This window comes from Apteryx rowi, unplaced genomic scaffold, assembly GCF_003343035.1.
Source record: "Apteryx rowi isolate R43461 unplaced genomic scaffold, aptRow1 scaffold_16, whole genome shotgun sequence".
NCBI classification, from domain to species: Eukaryota; Metazoa; Chordata; class Aves; order Apterygiformes; family Apterygidae; genus Apteryx; species Apteryx rowi.
This window is the reverse complement of record NW_020447863.1, coordinates 2,759,821-2,773,904: the sequence shown is the minus strand read 5'-3', so window position 1 is coordinate 2,773,904 and position 14,084 is coordinate 2,759,821. Positions and strand designations below refer to the sequence as shown.

General features: G+C 51.9%; 1 protein-coding gene across 4 annotated transcripts in view; it reads right to left on the bottom strand.

Annotated features, from left to right (window-relative positions):
- Window positions 1–14,084, bottom strand: part of ASTN2 (astrotactin 2) — a 365,002-nt gene that overhangs the window by 105,499 nt on the left and 245,419 nt on the right. The gene's annotated exons all lie outside the window — the stretch shown is intronic.

Genomic DNA, 14,084 nt, shown 5'->3' with positions numbered 1-14,084 from the left:
TACTCTTTGCCCGTCTTGTCTAATTAAGCTTCACACTAGGAAGACAGCATCTCTCACTGCACATAAACACACCAAATATAGAACTGACTATGTGACACCACAAAGCTCTGCTAGAATAATCACAACACCAAAACTTCATCCGTTAAAACAAACCTCTTTGTAATGCTTTTGACCTTTCAAAATACACATTTTGGAGCCTAAATGCCAAAAAGATCCTCTTTTATGTACAACAGCCGCGCTGCCAATCTTCGTTCAACCAACTCCGCGTACGCAGAGCAACGCTATTCCGCCCATTCAAATCTCCAGGAGCTCCAGCCTGCGGATGCCTGGATCCTGCGATACAGCCAGCCCTCCGCGAGGTTACGCCTTAAAGATAAAACGTGCCCTTTGGGGAGGACAGGGACAGCTTCAGTGGATTTGGTATTTAGCACAAAACTATAGAAAAAGCACCATCCTGGGGACATTTATAAAAAGAAAAGGTATAAATAGAGCCTGACATCATGGTTCCTATTGTTTGGGGTTTTGTCGCTTTCCCCAAACACACAACCACCTTTAACAAGGTGCCTCCAGTCTCCTGCGCCTGAAATATTTCTGCTTCCAGACATTTACAAAATGCGACTGTTCCGGAAGGAAGGAAAGAAAAAAAAAAGAAGGAAGGAAGGAAAACCATGTGAAAGAGACAAAATGTGACGTTATCTTATTTTATTCTTTCGAATTTAATTAAAGCACTGGACTGGAAAGGGCATTGCCAAGTAATTAGGGAGCATGGAAGACAGYGAAAGAAGGGGTTTAGCTGAGACAGGGATAAATGGGCGCAGACACACTTCTGTAGAAACCGCCGGCGCTGCGTGAATAGGGACGGAAAGAGATGTACGGAACGAAGGGGGGAGCGTGTGACACCCGTACGAAGCAGGGCAGATAGGGACGTTGTAGCGGTGGGTGAACATGGACGAGCTCACACAGCAGTTGCGAAGGGATGGCGATGGGCTCCGCTCACCGCGCTACCCCCCACCGCGGGGGCTCTAGTGAAGGCACCCAAGTCCCACATCTGCCTGGGTGGAAGCAGACGGGTGTCACTGGCCATGTCCTCCTGGCCAGCTCGTGTGTGTCCACCCAGATGGAAGGTGATGGTGACAAATGAAATACATTAAAAAAAGAAGAAAAAACAAAGAGAAAGACTGTGCCGAGCCCAGAGCCGTGGTCTCCTGGGCGCGAGCAGGGCCGTGTGCGGAGGGTGTCAGGAGCAGCGAGCGCTGGGACAAGGGGGAAGAGCAAACACCTAAAGCCCCGGCCCAGGCGATGGCTCCCCGCGCACGCTGAGGTCAGCCGCTTGCGGGGACGCGGAGCCGGCACCCGTGCGCCGGACGCGGCAGGCTAGCACCTTGGCTCAGAAGTAGGGCCCATCAAGCGGCGCGTCCGCTCGCAGGGCCACTGTGGGCCTACACCGACCCTCCGCCCACCGAACCCACGCCGTCCTCTACGTCCTCCGTCCCTCTCTGCCCAAGGACTCTGCCGTGCATCACCACCCCCCCCCATAGCCCTGATGTCCCTGGCCTGCTCCCCCCGCTCCTGCCTGCACACCCCCATAACCCCGGGGAGAAATCCCACCAGCCTCATTCACGCCCGTTAGCCAAATCCAACAGTCAGTTCTTTCCTTCTCTCTTTTTTGTGTGTCTGGTAAGTGCACCGGGGGACGAGCAACCCCCTCTCCTCCGCCTGCCCAGCCTCACACGCATTTTAATTAGATCCTGCAGGTACACAGCCGCGATCTGCCTTGTGTCAACCTTCACAAAAACGAGGTTAGCGAATCGATGCGTCCTTCAATTGCGCTCATTAGGGCGAGCGCACCTACGCGCGGTAACAGGGTTACTCCGAGAAGCAGGAGCCCCCCGGTCCTGGCGGCGGCCTCTATTCAATTTTCCTGACATTTGTTTCTGGAGGAGCAGCCGACTGACGTCAGCCAGGCCAGGGCGGCCGGGCAGCGGCCTCGGCTGGCGGCTGGTGGGCAGGGCGCAGCGGAGCTCGCCTTCGCTTGCTCTTAACGAGGGCTTCTAGGAAGCGCGTGCGCTGGCAGCATGTGCCGAACGGGGGAGAAGTGGCAGGAGCAAACTGAGGCAGGGAAGGGGGAAGGCCTTGCAGGAAGCAGAAAGATGGAACAAAGCTCACAGCTCTCTTAGGACCTGAGGTAAAGCGGAGCCCACTCTCCCAACCTGAAGACGTCGCTTGAGGATGTTTATCATCGCTTTAGGAGGCTCCATGGGGACACTCGCTGCCCCTTGGGGACCTCATTTCCCCTGCAGAAACTCCAGGACAAACTGAAGGTCTCAACAAGCTTTCAGGACTCTCTCTGGTCTTCCTGGCTCTGAAGTCACGTAAAGCTTTTGCTATAGCTCACACAAAGCCCGTGCTTCCTTCTGGTGCCTTCTCTGTCAGGCTCTGGATGGAGTCTGCTATATCTATCATCAGAGGCCCCTGCTAGAGACCAGCAGGCTGAGTTGCCTTACCCTGAAAAGGTGATAGCTTTAAACCGCCTGGCTCAGCCTAGCCCTGAAGGTACACTGCAGTCAAATGCTCCTCTGGTGGACTGGGTGGGATGGCATGAAAACCCTTGCTTCCTTTTCTCCTCCCGACAGTGTACCAAGGAGGTAAGGGACGGCTCGCACAGAGCCAGGGGAACGGCACTTGTCATCCAAACCAGGAGCCTCATGGCACAGGAAGAGCAAGAGCGATGGACAAAGGATGCCCCGAAGGCACTGAGATSCGTCCCGTGGGCAGCCTCAGCTCTGGGGCAAGAGCTGCAGCCAGGAACGCGCAGGATCTCAACCTGGCCCGCAGCGAGAGGGCTGCTTCTCCTCCTCCTCCCTATCTCAGAGGGGGGTACCTCCAGCCAAGAGGAAATTCCCAGGTGTACCTCCTTCCTTCCCTTGGTGCTACTGCTGCTTTGCTGACAAAAGCGCAGCCTCGTTCCTCCCTGCCGGCAGATAACCCACAGAGTAGCAAGTCCGTCTCTGACACGACTGTCTCTGCTTTGGATGCTCCGCCATGGTGGTCACGCCAAGTCACTGAGCTGTGAAAAGTCAGGATGTGGAAGTATGAAGCACTTCCCAGGCCCGCTCCGCCGGCTGGAGGGGCCAGGCACGGCAGAGTGACCTCAGACAGGCACCTACCACATCTACCACACTCAGCTTCCCGCTCTTCCCGCACTTGCCAACCACTCCCTGGGAATCTCAACGCCCCTCTGTGCCCTTAGGCAATTTTATCTTTCATTTAAAAGTATCCAAATTGTATTGTTTCCCTGTGAGTCAGCCCATTTAGTTTATGTCCTTCAGTGCCAGAGGGGAAATTTATGAGATGAGAAACTGGCTCGAAATGTTTATTTTCTAGATGACGAGTCATGCCATTAGATATATAGCATTATGAATCATAGGAACAGCATCTAATTTGCTCTTAAAGGTATAATAGGTCTGACTCCCCACACCCATACACACACATATATTGGATTGATAGTTCCCCCACAGGATGGCTAGTTCATTTGTTTTGACACGAGCAAGACTTACAGGACCATAAAGTCCCATCTTACCATAAGTTAAGCCTATTCATAAAAAAATATTAGGGAAATGAATGATCAACTAAGCACATTCGTCCTACACTCGACTGCATATGGATCTTTCTCCTGTTGTTATTTGTGCTCAGGGGGAGGCCGATTGGCTCCACTTTATAGCTTAGATGCTCAGAAACAGAATATTTCCTCTCTGTCCTCTGTTAGACCTGGCTGATGGAGGGAGAAGCATTAAGTTATTTTTGACTGTGGGTTTTCTGTTGACATCCCCAGAGAGGACATGAAGGAACCTTTCAGACCAGCAGTTGCAGGACTCAGCGTGCACCGTGGAGCCTGTCATTTCCAAATGAGGTACTCAAAAGGGTGGTGTTGGGTGCTTCTCTGTGTTTGAACATCTGGTCTTCCCTGTGGTCAATAGGGATATGAAAATCTGACCCAGTTATTTCTTTGGATGAAGGTTTCTTTGTGGTTGATATGCACCTCAATTTCTGGAAAAATTAAAAAAGGAAATACAGGGAGAAAAAAATGAAAAGACCAGGCATGCTGGACATAGCTGTGCATTTTTGCAGGGATCTGCTGCAGATATCTGAGATGAACTAAAACCTAGTAATTTGGTACATTTTGGTTTTTGCACTGGTTTCATTTTTTTTTTTAAATGTATTTTTTCAGAGATAGGTTTCTTTGCTAATTTAAAATAAGCAGGAAAAAAACAGCATTCCCTTTGCTTAAGCCAGGAGGAATGGCTCAAAATCAGCATGCTACTTGTAACAAAGAAGGGCTTCCAGCTCCCAGCAGAATCTGCTGTGCATCTGAGAGCAGGGTGCCCATCGAGACTAGCCATCCTTGAGTCCTGCCCTGAGCCCTATAGCTGGGTACCAGCTCAGATGTGTCTCCTCCTTCTCAACCTCCTCTAGTAAAAAGGGTGTAGAAGGAGCATATTCTGTCACTGAGGCATGTTAACCTCACGGACTAGTTGAAACCTTTGGCGTCACTGCCTCCGGGTCCCCGTGGTCAGGCCAGACAAACAGGGGAGGCGGAGGGGCTGAAGCCTTCACAACAGAGATGAAGGCAAGCAAAGAGGAGGTGGACAGGGTCATGCCAGCAGACGGGCTCAGCCTGTTTTTCAGGGACAAGGCAGCCCATTGAGACATCCTGTCCCTTTCTATTTGCAGGCTGGAGAAGATGCCTGCGCACCATCACCTCCTCCTCACACTCAGGCAGGTGCCACCAGAAGGAGGGGGCCGACTGCCCCGTGAGATGCAGCTCTGCCCTGCTCACAAGGCAAATCCAGTTGTAAAGCCATGTCTCCCCATACAGCACCTGACACAACGGGGCCACTGGCAGGAGCTCCCAGATGCTGCCATGCTCCAAGCAGCCTATAGATAATAACATTAACACTGACTACTCATCAAGGGAAACAAGAGTACGGGATGCAGACCGAGGCAGGGATCTGACAGCCTGAATAGGATGCTATCATGACAACAGGGTTCCTGGAAGAAATGCTTTCCGTTCCCGTACAGCGAGGCTCAGGGCTGTTCAGCAGGAGATAAATGCTGCTCCTTAACGGTCAAAACATCTCTGGGAGGAGGTGGGGAAGGAAAAATAAAGGATTTCCCAGGCCAGAGACTCTTTCCAGGATCATGCAGTTTGCGTCTGAAAGTCTGCTCCAGGTTCACAGCAAAGGAGGATGAAGTTTCCCTACTGTTGTTGGCAGGTGATCTCATCTGTTGCTCACACCCTCCCTCCCTCCGGCTGCCTCTCCTTGGGGAGCAGTATCACCAGCACTTCATCCTGTGAAGGCACTTCAGCAGTTTGCCGGAAAGGTCAGGGTGCTGGAAAGGACCCAGGATGGGCAGCATCCTGGTTTCTCTTATTTATGGGAACCAAGGGAGCAGCAGAGGACATTGTAAAACCTGGCAGCAGGGGAAATAAAAAGCCTTCGTACTGTGGCGAGATTCCTGTCCTGGTGAGCTGGCTCTGCTTTCACACCTAGGCTACAAAGCTCCCCATTATAACATAATAGGGACRATTACAATGTGTCTATTCTTTTCCCTGTTAACGCGAGACGGATGTGGGCTAGAGCTGTATCAGGACACACAAGCGGCTGGATTTGCACAGCGGACTGAGGAGGAGGCCGGCCAATTAACAGATATTAAAGCAAAGCAAAACAAAAAAACAAACAGAAAACCCAAACCAAAACAAAAAACCCACCTCGGCAATACAAACGTTGTCCCCTCTTGCTCTGGCTCCCTTTCAGTTTYGGCTGTGGAAAAAGAAATTACTGGCACCAGCCTTCCGTGCCTTCAGAGGCTGCTTTGGGGAAATTATCTGCACACAGGGAGGTTCACTGTTCTTGCAGCAGCCCGCCTGACCTCCCGCCGCTGCGCAGCCTGGTGCTATGAGAGCCTGCCACTGTTCGGAGGGAGGGGAAAGCGGGCCCACAGCCGCAGGAATGCCTGGCGCCCTGTCGCTGCGAAGCCTTGCCCTCCTCCTGCCCCGAAGGAGCAGGGGACATCACGAGAAACAGCCCTCAGATATGGGACTAAGGGGAAGGGCCCCAAATATCTGCCTCTTTGAATGGGAATCAAGGGGCAWGGCCAAATCCTMCTTGGAGATGTAAGTCCAAATTTGGCTTCCTGGGTCGCTCCTTTGATTCCTCTCCTTCCTCCTCCACCTCTGTCCCTCTTTTGCAATTGCCTGTTTCTCTTGATCCTGCTCAAACCCRTAACCTCAGTGCATGGCTCCAATTTCTGCTTACCCAGATTTGCTTCAACTACAGGCTCAACCGGGCTGCCAGCATGGACRACAATTAGCTAACGGCATTTGGGGCTCCTTTCTTAGGCACGCTCTRGATTTTAAAGCCAACTGCAGAGTCGGGACATTATACCACAAGGCAAATTCCTGTTGGAAGAGTGCAGGGTTTCATTAGGACAGTCTCGGGCTCCCAGAGTACTGGATGTCTTAGTTACGCTCTTTTCAATCTGCTCTGCCCTTTGAGAGCAATGTTGACGCAGAAAGAGGGTTCACAACATCAGTGATACAAAGAGAGCTCTTTGGCCAGGTGCTAAAGAGCCAGAACAGTGAGGCCAGTCAGCACAAAATAGAGYGGACTCCCCATTCCCCTTATGAACGGCAGTGATGGAGGTATGATGGACGTGTCTCAGAGTGGCTTAGGCCCTTAAGATCATCCCTTCAGGTAATTCTGTATAGTGTACACAAGTTGTTCGAGTACCCAGCTGAGATACGACGGCCCCATTGCACACTGTGTCTTACAACAGGGAGTACAAGACAACCTTGACCCTGAGAACTAACCAAAAAACACCAAGAAAAGATATCAAAACCAGCTACGCTTTGCATTTCTGCTGAAATTCAACCGTTGGGGCAAAAAGTGCATCAAATAAGGGCAAGGCGATTGGGTGGAATTAGGAGGAAAARTGACACCAATTTCTGCAGCTCTCTCTGAAACTGCCACCACCCCATCACCAGGCTGTGCAAGCAGATAACCTCCCTCCATGCTGCTCCGGAGGGAGGAGGGACACACGCTCCCATTTTCACCAGTGTGTCCTTGGAGCAGGCTTAGAGAGGGCTGATGGTCAGCACTGCCAACCTGCTGTTCACCCACATGCCCCAGCTGGAGCCAACCATGCAGGGAAGTTTGGTGGGAGAGCCTCACGCAGCGACACAGGCAGTAAATTTTGGCATGAGAAGCTTTACCAAATGTCATGGGACAGCATGAGAAAGTAGTTTGAAGGATGGAGGGCTGGATGGATTAAAGAGGAGCTTTCTCCCTCTCTTCTCCCCAGCTTGCCTTTCTTCCCAGCCACTGCCTCCGTGTCATCTGCAGGACGTGAYCTTTTGCACAAAAGCCGGCAACTCAACGGAGGCAAACTCCCAGCTCTTCTCATCCGTGACGGCTCTCAGCTGCCTCCCGGGCTGGGCTCCCGCAGTCACTGCAAACACTGCGCCGCCTCCCGCCTGGAGCGGCAGTCCCTTTGGCGACGAGCGTGGGCGCGGACCCGCTTGCTGTCTGCGGCTCCTTCTGCTCTTGCTCCGAGTCTCCCATGGCCAAGGCTGGCAGGCTCCAGCTGCAATGCCGCTGGAGGCTCGTGCACGGCCCAGTGACAGGCATCCCAGTTGCATTTTTCCACTTGGCTCTCGGAAATTTATTTGGCTAAACCTAAGAAGGCCAGAGGGTCAACATGTGCACAAAACTCCTTCTGCTTAACCCATCTGCGCCATGCAGCAACCGGGAGGCAGCGACGAAGGGGGGCACGGGTGGATGCGTGGCTGAATGAGGCCACGGCGGGGTGGTTTCCCCAGCAGGCTTGGCTGCTGGCACCTCTGCATGGACAAACAACGGATCCTGTTCCCTGACCACGTTTCAAGCGCTGCTAGGCTTGCGTGGGAAAGCATGTGGCTACTCTTGCTTCCCCAGGATACAGGCAAAGCGCTGCTGCTGGCAGCATGATGGGGCTCCAGGGCACAGCAATCCCACCAACCAGGAGGACACATCCCAACCCAGGGAGGGGAGACTGGCCGCTCCGTCAGCCCAGGGGCGCCCTGTGAAACGGTTAGCACTGGCCGTGCTTTGCTCAGCAAGGGAAGGCTCCTCAGGACAGGCGGGATGCACGTGGGCAAGGTGAGCGCGCAGAGTGCCGAGCGGAGCAGGACAGGGAAGAGCGCTGGAGGATTTTGTCCTGACCTCAAGGGAGGCCTCCTCAGCAGTCCCGGTGCCCAACAGAGCAGGACCTCGGCAGGTCTCCAGCATGCACACACTGCCGGCACGAGCGTCCTGCTAGTCCATGCACCAGAGGTGAGGTAGCTCCTGCAGCCCAACAGTCTCCCAGGCAGCACAGCAAGGGCCACAGCCACACGCTGGGCTTCTGCCTCCACYAAGGGTGCCCAGCACCATGCCAGGGTGCCAGCAATGGCATGGTGACACACACCCCCCCGCTAGCCCGATGCTCCCTCCATGCCGTGGGCTCAGCCTGTGGGTTGTGTGTGCTGCGAGGAAGCCATAGCTGCAGATGAATGCTGAAATTACTGCGTTTTCAAATTAAATAAGGTCCTAGGGGTCTTCTAAAATCCAAGCTCAATGTCCATTTGTCTCCTTAAACACAAACAACAGGGCTTTGAATCCATTGCTCCCACTAGGAACAAGATTAATCTGTGCTGCCCCCCCCCCTCGCCACACCACCCTCTAAGCGCTTCTGCAGCTGGCCGAGCTGTTCTGTGCGAGCCGTGGTGTTTCTGTGTTTGTTTGTTTTGGGGCGAAAGGGAGGAGGGAGAACAGAATRCAAACAAAATGCATATCTCCGATGAACAAGCCTGACCCCTTCCTCCCCACCACCAGGCTCCTCTGACCTGTCGCGCTGGCCTCGTGAGCTGGCATCTCCACAGAAGGTGGATGGTGCAGGTAAGACACATGCCTGGGGGCACCGAATCTTCCAGGTCTCCSTGTCGTTTAATGAGCTGGCGTTTGGAGTGGGAGGGGATGAGGGGGAAAGCAGGGCGTCTCCGCTCTTCCTGGTGCCTCTCAGGGTTAGCTGCCTGGCTCGGCTTCCAGCAGCCTATTCCAGGGGACTTGGAGGTTTTCAGAATATGCAAACCTGCTCGCTCTCTCTCCCCCTCTTTCTCTCTTTCTCAGCCTGTGCCTCTCGGTGATTATCATGAGCTGGGCTGTTAGTCAATCACACAGCTGCAGAGAACTGAGGAGTCAAAGAAGCAAAAAGGTGAGAATGATATTGCAGGCTTTGCCTCCTTCCTCTCTCCCCTGGCTATGTGCTGAACTGAAAGCTGCATAGGGAATTTGCTGCCATGAGAAAGAGAGAAAGAAAAATATATAGTTCTCCTTGCCTCTCCCTCCCCAATTCACTGCTGGACATGGGTTTCTTTAGGTTGGGACTTGAGAGCTATGCTGGGCAATAAGAAGTATCTTCCCCATCCCAAGAGGTGGGGACAGGCAGGAATACACTGATGGAATGAAATGGGCCCAGCACAGGAAGCCCCAGACCAGTGAGGAGGAGGACGACCATCACATCATAGTATTCTTGCTGGGGCAGCATGCAGCTCTTTTCTCCTTTGGTTTCTCTCTAGAGAACATCCTGAGGCCACACAGGGCCACCATGTATCTGTTCTCTCCTATCACATGCACTTGACAGCATTCTTCCCTCCAAGAGCCAGGGGAAGCTCTTCCAGCAGGAAGCCATATAATGGCTAGAAGCTCTTGTGCTGTTGAGCCTCACCAGTCATTGATGCTGGTGTAGGTTTCTTCCATAGTCTACAATGGAGAATTTCTTGCGTCTTCCTCTGGACAGGGCAGTGGAAGGACCATTGCTTTAATCATACTCCGGTGTCTGCACTGCTCTAGAGCATGAATTAAGCAGAAGAGAGAGGCAGGCAGAGACTGTAGATCAGCCTACACATGATGTAGGTTCCAGAGACTTCAAGTGAAATCACCTCCAAGGTCTCAGCTTCTCAGTCATTTTACATCTCTTGAGCTCATGATGTGAGCGGTTACAGACTGAAGAGGGACAATGGAGCTATAAACCTACCCCAACTAGTTTAATCTCACCAGCTGACCGGGACCAATGGAGACAGGACTCTGGCAATCCCCCTGTTCCAGTAAGCAGTTCTTTCTCTATAAAGCCTTCCATGCACAATCGCAACACAGTCATGATGGCTATGAAAAAGCCATTCAACATGTACTGAGACTTTTGAACACATTTCCTTGACCCATACCTCTTCTTGTCTCCCTCCCCCACAACTTCAAATTATTAGGATGGGGGCACCTGAGATTACCTGGGAAAATATTTGTGAAAGTAAAAGTCTGAAACGCGGCGCATACCAGTACCGGCAGAAGCAACTTTGGAAGTCTCGTGCCCAACCTCTACCACGGTAAGTGCCAGATTCCCCAGGCAGGATGCAGATACTAGTGACCATGCAAGTTATCTGACCAATTCTATTTAATCATAGAGAGAAACAGAAATACTTCCTATCAGAGGCTCAATCCATACAATTTCCATTGGGTGCAGGAGCAGGAAGACCATGTCCCACACTCRCTCACTGACTGCAGTGCCAGGAGTGCGATGTCAGGCACTCCCTGGGGCTGGCTCACGCACATTTATGCTGCAAGGGGCTGAAGAGAGAGTCTGAACAACAGCACAGCCGTAAGCAAAAAAACTCCTACTGGTTATGCACAATTGAGAGTCTCCTTAAGCGTGAATGGCTTTGGACAAACATTCCTTGGGCAGCAAAAGGCAAAACCTGTCTCCTGGACCCCTTCTAAGTTTCAAGTCCTTACTGCAAAACAAGGAGAAAATAGCAGCTCCCAACGATATGGAAATAAAGTTTTCCAACAAATTTCACATGGGCAAAGCAATAAATTTTCACCTAATCTCCTTCTTGGAAATGCCTAATTTTAGCTGAAATTTAGCATGCATGCATACGAAATCACAAAGCAGCCCAAGGCAGACACTCAGCATGGAAACTTAAACCCCAGCACTTAAAGTCTGGCAAGGTTATCAGAAACTGAGAACAAGGCCTTGTACAGTGAAGTAGTGGTAAATAAAAGCAGTGTGTAAATTCACTTTGTTGATACGCATGAAAAGATGCGCCTATTAATAAAAACTGCACATACTGAAGTGGGCAAAATCTGTATAACTGTGTCTTGCCTCATCCCTGCCATTAGGCTTGTAACAGAAAACTCTGAGCAAACTTGATAGATGTTAGTATCCATATTGTTTATGAGCTTGCTTTCTCTCTCTTTCTCTGTATGTGTGTGCACTATATACATATGTGCATTCACACACACATATACAATTATGGTGTGTGTGTTTGTTTATAGAGCGAGAAAAAGAGAAAGATCTACACTGTGATTTTTTTTTAATACTGCCAGGGAATTGGGACCTGCTTGCTGTTCCCATAAGGTCAGCATTTGCTAGATCAATTGAGTATTATCTACACAAATGGGAAAAAGCAGGCAGGGGAGTGTTCAGCTGTGGATGCTGTGCTTGGAGGTAAGGGACTTGGCCAGCGTCTGCGCAGTTCACGTTGCCAGACTGCTGCAGTGACGTTCTCGCGCCCTGGACAAAGTGCTCTTCCTAGGCTCAAAACCACAGGGTCTGAGTGCTCATCTTGGACATCTGCAAGTCTTGCTTACGCCACAGGCCAGTGCCATTCTGTTACTGACTGGGACCATCCCCAGGCCTCCTACTTGATGCTGAAAGAGAATGTTTCGTCATCTCGCCCTTATGTCAGATGCTTCTTAGACTCACAAAGGGAATTTGCTCTATCTCAAGGGCAGGCAACGCACAGGCTGAGAAAGTGGTTTAAACAGATTTCTTTACTTCACATTTGCAGTGGAATTGGAACACATCTGCTGCATCTCAACCACATGGTGGTTCTCACCATGGAGGTGGCTGTTTCTAATGGAACACTATCTCCTTCCTTTTTCTTGTCTCTCTCACTCACCACCTTTGATCATGCAGAAAGATGAGGAGAAGACCATGCTCATATAACAAACTGACATCCTTGTCAGGATCCTTGTCCTTGGAGCTGAATGAATAAGCTTGTGATGCTGTGAGAGGTTCGGCTGCATATTTTCACATAGGCAGTGCTAACCCTATACAAAGCCATCACCTCAAACGCACAGGCCTAGGTAACATCAGCATGGCCTCTTTCAGAGGGGCTTGTGCAATCTTCCCCATTGCAAACCCCGAGCCTGCAAGCAGAGCCCTGCTGGAAACACTTGGGTGCGCCACTTCATGCAGGTACCAAGACCTGAGTCATAGCTTTCCACAGCAGTGGCTATGAGCATTTCCTGGCAGCTATGAGCTGAGAGCTATAAATTACAGATGACAGGCTGAAGGCACAAGGACTTGTCCCTGCCTGTGGGGCTGAAGGGGAGCAGGGGGAGGAGAGGGAGACAAATAAATAACCTGCAAGAAAGAGACTGATGGAGAAGAGGGTGAGAAGCAGGCTGTGGAGGAAGAGAAGGGATGGAGGGAGCAGGACAGCAGATAAGATGAAGGTTTAAGAAAACAGAATGAGCAAGACAGGGAAAGGAAAACACTGAAGCTGCTTTGAGATAGTTGATTAATGCTGAGGAAATGCGGACAGCACAGAAAGAGACAGAGAGGGGGGGGACACGGAAGACAAAAAGTATTCCTTGTGTCCTGCCATGGCCAGGATAAGGCCTTTGGATGGGCTACAGGAGAACAGGGGTGTGAGAGGGCTGGCCATCAAGAGAAGCCCGCAGTCCAAATGAGACCCAAATCAGCTGAATGATCATGGATCAGAGAGGACAGTATTCATTGGCCTGCCTCCCACCCCCAGGAGCTGCTGCTCTGGRCAGCACAAGGTGAACTCTTCCCAGCACACTACTCATTCCCAGCTCTTGGTGTCCTAGGTTATGTCACACCTTAGCATCTGCTCTGGCAGCCGCTTTCGGCCTCTGTCCTGCAACAGTTCGACCTCCTCCACCTACAACCCCTAACCTGTCTCTTGYGCTTGGTGTGGGAGAGGCTGGGCCCCTGACATCTAAGCCAAGCTGTCCTGAGGCAGCAAGGCTGATGGAGAGAGCCCCAGGGGYGAAGGGGAAGCAAAGGCACACACAGCGCACACCCTTGCAATGACAGGCTCCTCCTGGGTGCACATCCATCTCCGGGCGAGCAGGTGCAGGGAGGACGAGGGATTCATTCAACAGTCTCCTAGAAGATGGCTGGGGTTTTTCTTGTTTGGTTGCTTCATTAGGGTTTTGCTTGTTTGTTTGTTTGTTGTTTTTCCCAGCGCCTCGGCAGAAAGCACAATGCAGGCTGCGTTTCAGCTGCAGCTGATGGGACAAGCCCTCCGCTGGGAGGGAGGCTGCTGTTGGCGAAATGCAGGCTCTCCTGCTCCCCAGGACAGAGAGGTGCCCCAAACAAGCCCGCCAGGGCAGGCAGGGGCCTGCCGGGATGAGAGAAGGAGGGGACCTTCCAGCCAGGAGACAGAGAGGTAGGGTGACATTTGCCACCTGGGCCCAGGGCCAGGGAATGGGAGCTGGTATGAGCAGTGTCTATGAAGATCCCCCAGATCGTGCTGGGCTCTGCTTGCTTTCACTGTTAACTCCTTCCCTGCTGGCTAACCCGTCTCCCCGAAAAGGAATTGCCATCTTGCAGACCGCTGCTGGGGAGCAGCCTCCTGCTTGCCTGAAGGAAACCAGCTATTCCACTGCTCTCCCTGTATCAGCAATGCCCGARCATAAAGGCAGGTAAATGTCTAATTAACAATTGCCCAGGAGGARGAGAGGGCATGGGTGAGGAAAGGATGCCGAAGGTGAATGTCATCTGGCTCTGGAGAAATCCCTGTTCTCTATGCACTCACTGGAGATGACAGGGAGAAAGAGACGATCTTCTCCTTGCCATGGGTGGTGGAGCAGTGATGGTGCCAACCCAGGTCTCAAAGGCTCTGTAAGGCCATAAGATAGGGCTGAGCCAAGGTCTGCTGGTCAGAATCGAAGGAGCACCAGGGTGTGRAGAAGAGCAGC